The following is a 15731-nucleotide window of genomic DNA, read 5'->3' on the forward strand; positions in this document are numbered from 1 at the left end:
GGCCTTTCTGGATACAGAAAATGTTCGACTGCTGCCCTGACCAGCACATTCTCCACATCTCTCACCAACTGAAAACGTCTGGTCAATGATGGCCGAGAACTGGCTCGTCACAATACGCCAGTCACTACTCTTGATGAACTGTGGTATCGTGTTGAAGCTGCATGGGCAGCTGTACCTGTACACGCCATCCAAGCTCTGTTTGACTCAATGACCAGGCGTATCTAGGCCGTTATTACGGCCAGAGGTGGTTGTTCTGGGTACTGATTTCTCAGGATCTATGCACCCGAACTGCGTGAAAATGTAATCACATGTCCGTTCTAGTAAAATATATTTGTCCAATGAATACCCGCTTATCATCTGCATTTCTTATTGGTGTAGCAATTTTAATGTCCAGTAGTGTACAATCTGGCTGGCTAGCGTACCAGGCCCCAGTTGTCGTCGAATTCGAGACGGGTCTACCTGTCCCGCCTCCCCATCTCCAAACTTAGCACACTGCACGTTACGCTGTACGGCCAGTTATCACCGATATTTCTAACATACACTCCTGGAAATTGGAAAAAGAACACATTGACACCGGTGTGTCAGACCCACCATACTTGCTCCGGACACTGCGAGAGGGCTGTACAAGCAATGATCACACGCACGGGACAGCGGACACACCAGGAACCGCGGTGTTGGCCGTCGAATGGCGCTAGCTGCGCAGCATTTGTGCACCGCCGCCGTCAGTGTCAGCCAGTTTGCCGTGGCATACGGAGCTCTATCGCAGTCTTTAACACTGGTAGCATGCCGCGACAGCGTGGACGTGAACCGTATGTGCAGTTGACGGACTTTGAGCGAGGGCGTATAGTGGGCATGCGGGAGGCCGGGTGGACGTACCGCCGAATTGCTCAACACGTGGGGCGTGAGGTCTCCACAGTACATCGATGTTGTCGCCAGTGGTCGGCGGAAGGTGTACGTGCCCGTCGACCTGGGACCGGACCGCAGCGACGCACGGATGCACGCCAAGACCGTAGGATCCTACGCAGTGCCGTAGGGGACCGCACCGCCACTTCCCAGCAAATTAGGGACACTGTTGCTCCTGGGGTATCGGCGAGGACCATTCGCAACCGTCTCCATGAAGCTGGGCTACGGTCCCGCACACCGTTAGGCCGTCTTCCGCTCACGCCCCAACATCGTGCAGCCCGCCTCCAGTGGTGTCGCGACAGGCGTGAATGGAGGGACGAATGGAGACGTGTCGTCTTCAGCGATGAGAGTCGTTTCTGCCTTGGTGCCAATGATGGTCGTATGCGTGTTTGGCGCCGTGCAGGTGAGCGCCACAATCAGGACTGCATACGACCGAGGCACACAGGGCCAACACCCGGCATCATGGTGTGGGGAGCGATCTCCTACACTGGCCGTACACCACTGGTGATCGTCGAGGGGACACTAAATAGTGCACGGTACATCCAAACCGTCATCGAACCCATCGTTCTACCATTCCTAGACCGGCAAGGGAACTTGCTGTTCCAACAGGACAATGCACGTCCGCATGTATCCCGTGCCACCCAACGTGCTCTAGAAGGTGTAAGTCAACTACCCTGGCCAGCAAGATCTCCGGATCTGTCCCCCATTGAGCATGTTTAGGACTGGATGAAGCGTCGTCTCACGCGGTCTGCACGTCCAGCACGAACGCTGGTCCAACTGAGGCGCCAGGTGGAAATGGCATGGCAAGCCGTTCCACAGGACTACATCCAGCATCTCTACGATCGTCTCCATGGGAGAATAGCAGCCTGCATTGCTGCGAAAGGTGGATATACACTGTACTAGTGCCGACATTGTGCATGCTCTGTTGCCTGTGTCGTGTCTATGTGCCTGTGGTTCTGTCAGTGTGATCATGTGATGTATCTGACCCCAGGAATGTGTCAATAAAGTTTCCCCTTCCTGGGACAATGAATTCACGGTGTTCTTATTTCAATTTCCAGGAGTGTACTTTCCTGTGACAGACACAGAGGTCCACAGCAGCAGAAGTGAAGTAATAATGAGTGAGGTAATGAGGGCGTGGACGGCGGAGGCGACTCGAGCGATCGGCCCTAATTGGAGCACGACTCGACGCAGACATCGTGTGTGGGGGGAGGCGTGGCGTCGGCGCGCGGGGTGCTGACTCATTAGCCTCGCTGACTTGCAGCTCAGCCCCCGGTTTGCTGCTGTTGGAGCAAATTGGCGGACGACACGAGCGCGCGCTACACCGCTCTCCATTGTCACCTGCCATCCGGCGGCAGGGCACAGTGGGTCCTGCTCCGCCCGCAGGAACACGCACCACATTCTAGCTATGCTTACAGATTTCCAACTGAGAAGACATCCCAGGCAAGGGTGAGTAGGACTACGCACTATGTGCATCTTCGGCGGTATCTTGAGTAATACGGAAAGTAATAACCGCGGACAAGAAACGAGTAATTCAAAGCACACATCACGCTAATGCTGTAAACACCGACTCCCGACTTCCGAGGGAGAGTCTTCAAGTACACCACACTGACAATACGAATCTCATGGGATGCTTTCTAATATCGTGTCGGATCTTTTGCTTGGTTCAATGCAGACACTCCACGTGGTATTGGCTCAACATGTCGTCTGCCTCTATAACCGCCCATAATTGCGGAAGCGTTGCCGGTGTAGGGTTTTGTGCAAGAATTGACCTCTCGATTGTCGGCCGGGGTAGCCGAGCGGTTCTAGGCGCTACAGTGTGGAACCGCGCGACCGCTAAGGTCGCACGTTCGAATCCTGCCTAGGGAATGGATGTGTGTGCTGTCCTTAGGTTAGTTAGCTTTAAGTATACTTGAAAAAAGAGACAGCATTGGTCGTATATTTTTTACTATCGCAAAATCGATTTTCTGTCACTGAGTGACCATCTTCAGTGCTATATTGTATAACTTAAATTAGGATGCACTGTTGTCACTAAGCTTACGGCAATCACATAGACTCAATGCTGTTTGTGTACGAGAAATCGGTTTGAAACTTTCCTCATGTCAGTATGTTGTAGGTGTCGCCACCGGCATCAACCTTGTGTGAATGCCCTGAAAAGCTAATCATTTGCATATCACAGCATCTTCTTCCTCTCGGTTAAATTTCGCGTCTGTAGCACGTCACCTTCTTGGTGTAGCAATTTTAGTGGCTAGTAGTGTAGTTTTCACGCAGTTTGGCACACACGTTCAGAAAAACTGTGGTCTGGCCCCTGCCCCTAGCAAACATGATAAATAAACAGTTGAAGAGCAATAACAACCAGAACAGATTCTAGAAGACTCATAGGAATAACGACTAGTTCCTAGCAGGTAGCGTACAGAACAGACTGATGTGTCCACAGCTGATGAGCACAAGATAACAGCCCAGATACAGAGAAAAACCAAGAGTTTATTGAACACAGGTTTCCCAAAAATGTCCTCTAAAACGAAGCAAAAGAAAGAATGGTTCTTCAATAGATGAAGCAAAATGGATACTAGTCCTTCAATAAGTGAAACAAAATAAATAGTGGTTCATACATAACGGACTCACTTACATTTCCAGTATCACAAATAAATGTTTTGTGATACTTGAAAGTGTTACACAAGCTTCAGTGGACACAATCTTAAAGTCTGACGAAGAGAGAAACTTTCAAAAAAAATTCAAATGGCTCTAAACACTATGGGACTAAACATCTGAGGTCATCAGTCCCCTAGACTTATAACTAATTAGGATGCACTGTTGTCACTAAGCTTACGGCAATCACATAGACTCAATGAGTCTATGTGATTGCCGTAAGCTTAGTGACAACAGTGCATCCTAATTTAAGTTATACAATATAGCACTGAAGATGGTCACTCAGTGACAGAAAATCGATTTTGCGATAGTAAAAAATATACGACCAATGCTGTCTCTTTTTTCAAGTATACCTGTTATCTGGTCGTAGTTCACAAGACAACATGGAGTCGCCAATCAATAGCTTTAAGTAGTTCTAAGTTCTAGGCGACTGATGACCTCAGAAGTTAAGTCCCATAGCGCTCAGAGCCATTTGAACCGTCACCTCTCACCACGGAGAACGAAGTGGCCGACGACCTTCACCTAACGACCGAGAGCAGCGGCATTCGGGTACACTTGTCATTGCTAACAGACAAGCAACGCTGCGCGAAATAACCGCAGAAGGCAATGTGGCACGTAGGGCGAAGGTATCCTTTAGCACCGTGTCGTGAAATCTGGCGTTAACGGGCTGTGGCAGCGGACGACCGACGAGAGTGCATTTGCCATCAGCACGGCATCCCCTCCAGCGCCTCTCATGGGCTCGTGACCATACCATTTGGACCTAGACGACTGGAAGACTGTGGCCTCGTGAAATCAGTCCCGATTTCAGTGAGTGAGAGCTGATCGTAGGGTTCCAGAGTGGCGCAGACCCCACGAATCGATGGACACAAGTTGTCAACAAGGTACAGTGCAAGCCGGTGGTAGCTGCTCCATAAGGGTGTGGGCTGTGTTTACTTGGAATGGACTGGGTCCTCTGGTCCAAAAGAACCGATCTTTCTCTGGATGGTCATGTTCGACAACTTGGAGACCATTTGCAGCTATTTATGGACTTCATGTTCTCAAAAAACAATGGAATTTTTACACGAGGGTTATCCCAAAAGTAAGGTCTCCTATTTTTTTATAAGTACATAGACGTGTTTATTTCTACAATGGTTTAGATCAGTTTACAGCTTAAACATTAGCTATTTTTCGACGTAATCACCATTTCTGTCGATGCATTTTTGTAGACGCTGTGGCAGTTTTTGTATGCCCATGTCATACCAGCTCGCTGCCGTGCTGTTCAGAAAGTTATGAACCTGTTCTTTCACCTCGTCGTCGGAGCTGAATCGCTTTCCGGCCAAATGTTCTTTAAACCTAGGGAACAGCCAGTATCACTGTGGGCCAAGTCAGGACCATAGAGTGGGTTGGTGATTATGTTCCACTGAAACTGGAGAGCAACGGTTAGGCGAGCGATGTGTGGGCGAGCGTTGTCATGGAGAATGTGTGAGCCCTTGCTCAACATTCCTCTTCTCCGGTTCTGAATTGCCCGTTTGAGTTTTTTCAGAGTCTCACAGTACCTGTCAGCGTTAATTGTGGTCCCAGCGATTCAGCTCCGACGACGAGGTGAAGGAAGAGGTTCATAACTTTCTGAGCAGCACGGCGGCGAGCTGGTATGACATGGGCATACAAAAACTGCCACAGCGTCTACAAAAATGCATCGACAGAAATGGTGATTACGTCGAAAAATAGCTAAATGTTTAAGGGGCTCCGGAAAGGCTCAAAATCATTAAAAGTACAATTTTTACTTTTTTGCGTTTTCTGAATCTGCAGACTATTACCTTTTTATAGATGTATAATTTATTTAATTCCGAAGACTACAACTATTTTTAAATTTTTTTTGAAATGTGTTCTACATGGGCGTGACCCACTGTGGCGCTGTTAAACTGCTGTCAAATGGTATTATTATTAACGTCCGTGTTCATCAGGTATATTTTAGTGATGTGAGGGATGATGTTTGGTTTGTGGGGCGCTCAACTGCGTGGTTATCAGCGCCCGTACAATTACCCAATCTTTGCTCTGTCCAATTTCGCCACTTTCCTGGATGATGATGAAATGATGAGGACAACACAAACACCCAGTCATCTCGAGGCAGGGAAAATCCCCGACCCCGCCGGGAATCGAACCCGGGACCCCGTGCTCGGGAAGCGAGAACGCTACCGCGAGACCACGAGCGGCGGACATTTTAGTGATGTGAGATAAAGTATGTGTTGTGGCTAACCTGTGATGGTTCAATATATATCGCTGGTGTGATTGTCCATTGTTTCATGTTCATTTACTCTGTCGTTATCTCGAAAATATTCGTAATTAATTCTGTTTCTTGAGTCTCTGTTTTGTTGAAGTATAATAAGGAGTAAAAGTAAAGGCTATTGGGCAAAATACACAAAGTGTCGACGAAATGAAGAAGGCTGTTTGGGCTCTTTTTTTTCATACTTCTTCAACCGATGAAAATCCCCAACATAGCTTGTGTCCCAAAGAAGAAGACAGTTGGTGTAAATATAACAAAGGATTGCTAACTGATGAAGTGTACACTCATAAGCATAGTCTGCCTCGTGCAATAATGGAGGTGATAAAACCTATTTTCAGAGACTTAGCAGCAACTGAACTGTAGAAAAAGTGTATTCACGGAAAAACTCAAAAACCCAATGAAAGTGTAAACAGTGTTATATGGTCGAGAATCCCCAAGACTGTATTTGTTGGAATAGAAACACTTCACTTTGGTGTGTATGATGCTGTTGCGACTTTCAATGATGGCAACATTGTAAGGTGCAAGGTATTTAGAAATATGGGAATGAAGCTAGGTTCTAACATGGTACGAGCGATGCTTGCTTTAGACAAGGAACGCCTTCGGGCTGCAGACAGGGCTGTAAAGAGTCTAGAAATACAAGCAAGAGTAAACAGGAGGAGGAACAAGAGGAAGCTGGAGGAGGAGTTTGCAGAGGATGAAGATAATCCATCCTATGGACCTGGAATGCACTAAAAAGTTAATCCAATCTTTATTGCTCGATTCCCAAAACTTTTATTTTCTCATACTAATTACATGTTTTCTAAGGATCTTCCAAACATATTTGTTTCAAACTTTCAGTAAATGTTACACAGTACCTTCTGCATAATTTAACACAGCCTTTTTCCAAAAAACTGTATATTTTTGAATATATAAATAAAAAATTGCAAAAAATGTTGTGAATTTTCATTACAATTGAAAGAAAAAATCATCTTTAATAACTGACCTAAAATTTTGTAAAATCCCTGTGTTGAGTTGTAGCCCATATTCCAACAAATAATCTGTAAAAAGTTCAACTTCCTACCTCAAATACTTTGTGAGGAAAGATGTAATTTATAAGCATTATTTTAACATTGCAAGTATAGGGCGTTCCGGAGCCCCTTAAGCTGTAAACTGATCTAAACCATTGTAGAAATAAACACGTCTATGTACTTATAAAAAAATAGGAGACCTTACTTTTGGGATAACCCTCGTGTAAAAATTCCATTGTTTTATGGGAACATGAAGTCCATAAATAGCTGCAAATGGTCTCCAAGTTGTCGAACATAACCATCCAGACAAAGATCGGTTCATTTGGACCAGAGGAACCAGTCCATTCCAAGTAAACAAAACCCACACCCTTATGGAGCCGCCACCACCGGCTTGCACTGTACCTTGTTGACAACTTGTGTCCATGGATTCGTGGGACCTGCGCCACTCTGGAACCCTACGATCAGCTCTCACTCACTGAAATCGGGACTCGTTTCACGAGGCCACAGTCTTCCAGTCGATAGGTCCAAATGGTATGGTCATGAGCCCATGAGAGGTGCTGGACGCTAAGTCGTGTTGTTGGCAAACGCACTCGGTTCGGTCCTCCGCTGCCACAGACCGTCAACGCCAGATTTCGCCGCACTTTCCTAGTCCGCCCCCGGCAGCTTATGGTCAGCGTGACGGATTTTCAATCCTCTGGGCCCGGGTTCGATCTCTGGCTGGGTCGGGGAATTTACTCCTCCCAGGGACTGGGTGTTGTGCTGTCCTCATAATCATCCTATCATCCTCATCTACTGCAGGTCGCCGAAGTGGCGTCAAATTGAAAGACCGGCACCCGGCGAACGGTCTGCCCGACGGGGTTCCCTAGCCATACGATTAAATAAATAAACCGCTCCTTCCTAAAAGATACCTTCGCCCTACGTCCCACATTGCCTTCTGCGTTTATTTCGCGCAGCGTCGCTTGTCTGTTACCAGCGACAAGTCTACCCGAACGCCGCTGCTCTCGGTCGTTAGGTGAAAGTCGTCGGCCACTTGCTTGTCCGTGGTGGGAGGTAATACCAGAAACTTGGTACTCTCGCCACTCTCTTGACACTGTGGATCTCGTATTATTGAATTCACTAACAATTTCCGAAATGGAATTTCCCATGTGTCCACCTCAAACGACTATTCCGCGTTCAGAGTGTGTTAATTCCCGTCGTGGGACCACAAACACGTCAGAAGCATTTTCGCTTCACTCAGCTGAGTACCAATGGCAACACCACCAATGCACTGGCGTTTTAAACCTCGTGTACGTGATACTACAGCCATCTGTATACGTGCACACTGGTCTCGCATGAGTTTATTCCCTCAGTGTATATCAGAATACTCAGAAGACCTGCCTGAATAGCACCTGCAATCCTGTCGGTACAGTTTTGGTGCGCTGTGCACAGGGTGGTCCATTGATCGCGACCGGGACAAATATCTCACGAAATAAGCGTCAAACGAAAAAACTACAAAGAACGAAACTCGTCTACCTTGAAGGGGGAAACCACATGGCGCTATGGTTGGCCCGCTAAATGGCACTACCGTAGGTCAAACGGATATCAACTGCGTTTTTTAAATAGGATCTCCCATTTTTTATTACATATTCGTGTAGTACGTAAAGAAATATGAAATGTTCTAGTTGGACCACTTTTTTTGCTTTGTGATAGATGGTGCTGTAGCAGTCACAAAAATATGGCTCACAATTTTAGACGAACAGTTGGTAACAGGTAGGTTTTTTAAATTAATATACAGAACGTAGGTACGTTTGAACATTTTATTTCGGTTGTTCCAATGTGGTACATGTACCTTTGTGAACATATCATTTCTGAGAACGCATGCTGTTACAGCGTGATTACCTGTAAATACCACATTAATGCAATAAATGCTCGAAATTATGTCCGTCAACCTCAATGCATTTGGCAATACGTGTAACGACATTCCCCTCAACAGCGAGTAGTTCGCCTTCCGTAATGTTCGCACATGCACTGACAATGCGCTGACGCATGTTGTCAGGCATTGTCGGTGGATCACGATAGCAAATATCCCTTAACTTTCCCCACGGAAAGAAATCCGGGGTCGTCAGATCCGGTGAACGTGCGGGCCATGGTATGGTGCTTCGACGACCAATCATGAAATATGCTATTCAATACCGCTTCAAACGTACGCGAGCCATGTGCCGGACATCCATCATGTTGCAAGTACATCGCCATTCTGTCATGCAGTGAAACTTCTAGTAGTAACATCGGTAGAACATTACGTAGGAAATCAGCACACATTGCGCCAATTATATTGCCATCGATAAAATGGGGGCCAATTATCCTTCCTCTCATTATGCCACACCATACATTAACCCGCCAAGGTCGCTGATGTTCCCCTTGTCGGAGCGATCGTGGATTTTCCGTTGCCCAGTAGTGCATATTATGCCGGTTTACGTTACCGCTGTTGGTGAATGACCTTTCGTCACTAAACAGAACGCGTGCAGAAAATCTGCCACCGTCCCGTAATTTCTCTTGTGCCCAGTGGCAGAACTGTACGCGACGTTCAAAGTCGTCACCATGCAACTTCTGGTGCATAGAAATGTGGTAATTGCGCAATCAAAGTTGATGTAGCATTCTCAACACCGACGTTTTTGAGATTCCCGATTCTCGCGCAGTTTGTCTGCAACTGATGTGCGGGTTAGCCGCGACAGCAGCTAAAACACCTACTTGGGCATCATCATTTGTTGCAGGTCGTGGTTCACGTTTCACATGTGGCTGAACACCTCCTGTTTCCTTAAACAGCGTAACTACTCGGCGAACGGTCCGCACACTTGGATGATGTCGTCCAGAATACCGAGCAGCATACATAGCACACGCCCTTTGGGCATTTTGATCACAATAGCCACACATCAACACAATATCGACGTTTTCCTCAATTGGTAAATGATCCATTTTAACACGGGTAATGTATCGAGAAGCAAACACCGACCGCAGTGGGGGCATTTTACGTGATTCCACGTACTTAAACGTTTGTGACTGTTACAGTGTCATCCATCACAAAGGGAAAAAAGTGGCACAATTAAAACATTGATATTTCTTTACGCACTACACGAATATGTAATAAAAAAATGGGGGTTCCTATTTTTAAAAAAACGCAGTTGATACCCGTTTAACCTATGGCAGTGCCATCTAGCGGGCCAACCATAGAGCCATGTGGTTTCCCCCTTCAAGGTAGACGAGTTTCGTTCTTTGTAGTTTTTTCGTTTGATGCTTATTTCGTGAGATATTTGGCCCGGTCACTATCAATGGATCACCCTGTATATGTGGGTAGTAGAATGTTCTAGTAACTAATTTTGGCGTACTCCGTGCTCTGTTTGCAGCGATGAAAATAGAACGTGACCCCAGCATTTTTCGAGTATGTACCGTTATTTCGGCCAGGTTTATAACTGGAGTTTAAACATGTAGGAACGTCTAGTAACGATTTGTGAAATTAGCATATAATAAGAATTCCTGCGCCAGTGTGACAACTGCTTAATGTAGCTGTCGTCTGCTCACCGTTGGGCAAGCAGAGACGCTAGAGGATTGGGCATTAAGGGCCACCACCCGCCATTAGCATAAGCCGTCGCAGGAGTCGGGTCTTTTCCTGTCAGAACGGTGTACACGCTTTACACAGTAATGCGGTAGGTATTCCCTCTAGACGTAGGGCTGTCAGTGTGTTCTCTTGCCGTAGCGAGTCTACTGGGGGAGGTGGGAGGTGCCAGGAATATTAAACAGTGTCGGCGCCAACCTGTAGATGCTCAAACAACGCCTCACTGTGGACAGCGGCGATGTGGTGAGGTCTGGTGTAATGTACAGCGACGACGAAGGCTATGGTTGTTTATCATAGAATGAAGACTTTCACGACCGAATGACATAGTTGCTGGTAAAGCTCTCGGGATGTGAAGTGGTGGTCCAAGAAACTCTGTCGTTCCTGACGTTTCGTCCAGTGCTGCGGTGGACATCTTCAGAGACGCTCTTCCGCTGAGTCTTGCGACTGACTGGTCGTACGTCCGAGACCGACATATAGACTGTAGGAAAGGGGGCGCGGTCGAAGTAGCACGTGATGAGCAAAGATAATACTTGTCAAAGATAAAACTTAACTATCGATTGTAGTCTTGTCAAAGATAAAATTGGCTATCTTTGACAAGACGACAATCGATAGTTAAGTTTTATCTTTGACAAGTATTATCTCTGTTCAACACGTGTTACTTCGACCACGCCCCCTTTCCTCTCGGACGTCCGACCAGTCAGTCGTCAAGACTCAGTAAGAGAGCGCCTCTGAAGATGTCCTATGGTTGTTTATGTTGTGTATAAAGTACCAATGGGCTGTGCCTGTCTGACTTCAGGATGCGCTGTGGGATTCTGTGAAGATGAGAGATTGGAGTCGTGTGAGTGTGTGTTTTCAATGTGTAAGCTTATCTTTGGTGTTTTGTGTGTGTGTGAGGGTTTCTGAGAAGCTGACTGAGAAGCGTACGTTCACGAATCAGCATGGTTTTAGAAACCACCGCTCGCGCGAAACTTAGCTTGCCTTTTACTCACATGCTACACTGCGAACTATTGATGGAGGGCAAAAGGCAGATTCTATATTTCTGGACTTCCGGAAAGCATTTGACACGGTGCTCCATTGCAGGCTGTTAACGAAGGTACGAGCATATACAGGGTGAGTCACCTAACGTTACCGCTGGATATATTTCGTAAACCACATAAAATACTGACGAATCGATTCCACACACCGAACGTGAGGAGCGGGGCTAGTGTAATTGTTTAATACAAACCATAAAAAAATGCACGGAAGTATGTTTTTTATCACAATCCTACGTTTTTTTTAAAATGGAACCCCGTTAGTTTTGTTAGCACATCTGAACGTATAAACAAATACGTAATCAGTGCCGTTTGTTGCATTGTAAAATGTTAATTACATCCGGAGATATTGTACGCTAAAGTTGACGCTTGAGTATCACTCCTCCGCTGTTCGATCGTGTGTATCGGAGAGCACCGAATTACGCAGGGATCCAAAAGGAACGGTGATGGACCTTGGGTACAGAAGAGACTGGAACAGCACATTACGTCCAAATGCTAACACCTTTTTATTGGTCTTTTTCGCTGACGCACATGTAAATTACCATGACGGGTGAGGTACACGTACACACGTGGTTTCCGTTTTCAAATACGGAGTGCAATAGAGTGTGTCCCGACATGTCAGTCCAATAGATGTTACACTCCTGGAAATTGAAATAAGAACACCGTGAATTCATTGTCCCAGGAAGGGGAAACTTTATTGACACATTCCTGGGGTCAGATACATCACATGATCACACTGACAGAACCACAGGCACATAGACACAGGCAACAGAGCATGCACAATGTCGGCACTAGTACAGCGTATATCCACCTTTCGCAGCAATGCAGGCTGCTATTCTCCCATGGAGACGATCGTAGAGATGCTGGCTGTAGTCCTGTGGAACGGCTTGCCATGCCATTTCCACCTGGCGCCTCAGTTGGACCAGCGTTCGTGCTGGACGTGCAGACCGCGTGAGAGTCCCAAACATGCTCAATGGGGGACAGATCCGGAGATCTTGCTGGCCAAGGTAGTTGACTTACACCTTCTAGAGCACGTTGGGTGGCACGGGATACATGCGGACGTGCCTTGTCCTGTTGGAACAGCAAGTTCCCTTGCCGGTCTAGGAATGGTAGAACGATGGGTTCGATGACGGTTTGGATGTACCGTGCACTATTCAGTGTCCCCTCGACGATCACCAGTGGTGTACGGCCAGTGTAGGAGATCGCTCCCCACACCATGATGCCGGGTGTTGGCCCTGTGTGCCTCGGTCGTATGCAGTCCGGATTGTGGCGCTCACCTGCACGGCGCCAAACACGCATACGACCATCATTGGCACCAAGGCAGAAGCGACTCTCATCGCTGAAGACGACACGTCTCCATTCGTCCCTCCATTCACGCCTGTCGCGACACCACTGGAGGCGGGCTGCACGATGTTGGGGCGTGAGCGGAAGACGGCCTAACGGTGTGCGGGACCGTAGCCCAGCTTCATGGAGACGGTTGCGAATGGTCCTCGCCGATACCCCAGGAGCAACAGTGTCCCTAATTTGCTGGGAAGTGGCGGTGCGGTCCCCTACGGCACTGCGTAGGATCCTACGGTCTTGGCGTGCATCCGTGCGTCGCTGCGGTCCGGTCCCAGGTCGACGGGCACGTGCACCTTCCGCCGACCACTGGCGACAACATCGATGTACTGTGGAGACCTCACGCCCCACGTGTTGAGCAATTCGGCGGTACGTCCACCCGGCCTCCCGCATGCCCACTGTACGCCCTCGCTCAAAGTCCGTCAACTGCACATACGGTTCACGTCCACGCTGTCGCGGCATGCTACCAGTGTTAAAGACTGCGATGGAGCTCCGTATGCCACGGCAAACTGGCTGACACTGACGGCGGCGGTGCACAAATGCTGCGCAGCTAGCGCCATTCGACGACCAACACCGCGGTTCCTGGTGTGTCCGCTGTGCCGTGCGTGTGATCATTGCTTGTATAGCCCTCTCGCAGTGTCCGGAGCAAGTATGGTGGGTCTGACACACCGGTGTCAATGTGTTCTTTTTTCCATTTCCAGGAGTGTATTACGGGACGATGACAGTTTTTCTGCACGCGTTCTGTTTAGCGACGAAGGGTCATTCGCCAAGTCAACGACCCATTATGTGTACAGGGCACCCTATCTGATCCAGCTTGTAAATCATGCGATCGTGCCAGACGCGGTCAGATGCTTTCTCTATGTCCAGGAGCACTGTTCCCGTTGCTTCTCGCCTTGCCCTGACCAGACAAATGTGTTCTACCGAGTGTACAGCGACTCTTTCTGCTCGCAGCTGGCCTGCGAGGCACGGCTCTCCTCTATATGGCCGGCAGCCTCTCTGAGGTTCAGACACGGACGCTGCCTGTCAGCAGCGCTGTGCGAGAGAGAAGTCCCACGTTTTTACGGCGGTAACGCACCTAGCAGCTAGTCCTACAACCTGCCGACACTTGGAGTCGAGTTCCGGTTGGCCGGCTGTTATGGCCGAGCGGTTCTAGGCGCTTCAGCCTGGAATTGCGTGACCGCTACGGGCGCAGGTTCGAATCCTGCCTCGGGCATGGATGTGCGTCATGTTCTTAGGTTAGTTAGGTTTAGGTAATTAGTTCCACGGGACGGATGACCTTAGATATTAAGTTCCATAGTACTCAGAGCCATTTGAATCATTTTTTTCGAGTTCCGGATGGTGACTCGAGCCGAGAACCTTGCATTTGTCGGGCCGTCCTGTTACCATTACAGTTGTAGTACGAGGTGCATTCAAGTTCTAAGGCCTCCGATTTTTTTTTTCTCTGGACTGGAAAGAGATAGAAACATGCGCATTATTTTAAAATGATGCCACATTCATTGTCAATACGTCCCAGAGATGGCAGCACCGTACGGCAGACGGAATATTACCGCCAGCGGCGACAATGAGAACTGTTTTAAATACTTAAAATGGCGACGTTTTCCTTACTTGAACAGCGTGCAATCATTCGTTTTCTGAATTTGCGTGGTGTGAAACAAACTGAAATTCATCGGCAGTTGAAGGAAACGTGGTGATGGAGTTATGGATGTGTCGAAAGTGCGTTCGTGGGTGCGACAGTTTAATGAAGGCAGAACATCGTGTGACAACAAACCGAAACAACCTCGGGCTCCCACAAGCCTGTCTAACGACATGATCGAGAAAGTGGAGAGAACTGTTTTGGGGGATCGCCGAATGACTGTTGAACAGATTGCCTCCAGAGTTGGCATTTCTGTGGGTTCTGTGCACATACTCCTGCATGATGACCTGAAAATACGAAAAGTGTCATCCAGGTGGGTGCCACGAATGCTGACGGACGACCACATGGCTGCCCGTGTGGCATGTTGCCAAGCAATGTTGACGCGCTACGACAGCATGAATGGGACTTTCTTTTCGTCGGTTGTGACAATGGATGAGACGTGGATGCCATTTTTCAATCCAGAAACAAAGCGCCAGTCAGCTCAATGGAAGCACACAGATTCACCGCCACCAAAAAAATTTCGGGTAACCGCCAGTGCTGAACAAATGATGGTGTCCATGTCCTGGGACAGCGAGGGCGTAATCCTTACCCATTGCGTTCCAAAGAGCACTACGGTAACAGGTGCATCCTACGAAAATGTTTTGAAGAACAAATTGCTTCCTGCACTGCAACAAAAACGTCCGGGAAGGGCTGCGCGTGTGCTGTTTCACCAAGACAACGCACCCGCACATCGAGCTAACGTTACGCAACAGTTTCTTTGTGATAACAACCTTGAAGTGATTCCTCATGCTCCCTGCTCACCTGAGCTGGCTCCTAGTGACTTTTTCCTTTTTCCAACAATGAAAGACACTCTCCGTGGCCGCACATTAACCAGCCGTGCTGCTACTGCCTCAGCGATTATCCAGTGGTCAAAACAGACTCCTAAAGAAGCCTTCGCCGCTGCCATGGAATCATGGCGTCAGAGTTGTGAAAAATGTGTACGTCTGCAGGGCGATTACGTCGAGAAGTAACGCCAGTTTCATCAAAAAAATGGCTCTCAGCACTATGGGACCTAACATCTATGGTCATCAGTCGCCTAGAACTTAGAACTACTTAAACCTAACTAACCTAAGGACATCACACAACACCCAGCCATCACGAGGCAGAGAAAATCCCTGACCCCGCCGGGAATCTAACCCGGGAACCCGGGCGTGGGAAGCGAGAACGCTACCGCACGACCACGAGATGCGGGCCCAGTTTCATCGATTTCGGGTAAGTAGTTAATGAGAAATAAAATCGGAGGCCTTAGAACTTGAATGCACCTCGTAATACCACATGTCTA

This window comes from Schistocerca cancellata, chromosome 10 (assembly GCF_023864275.1).
Source record: "Schistocerca cancellata isolate TAMUIC-IGC-003103 chromosome 10, iqSchCanc2.1, whole genome shotgun sequence".
NCBI lineage: Eukaryota > Metazoa > Arthropoda > Insecta > Orthoptera > Acrididae > Schistocerca > Schistocerca cancellata.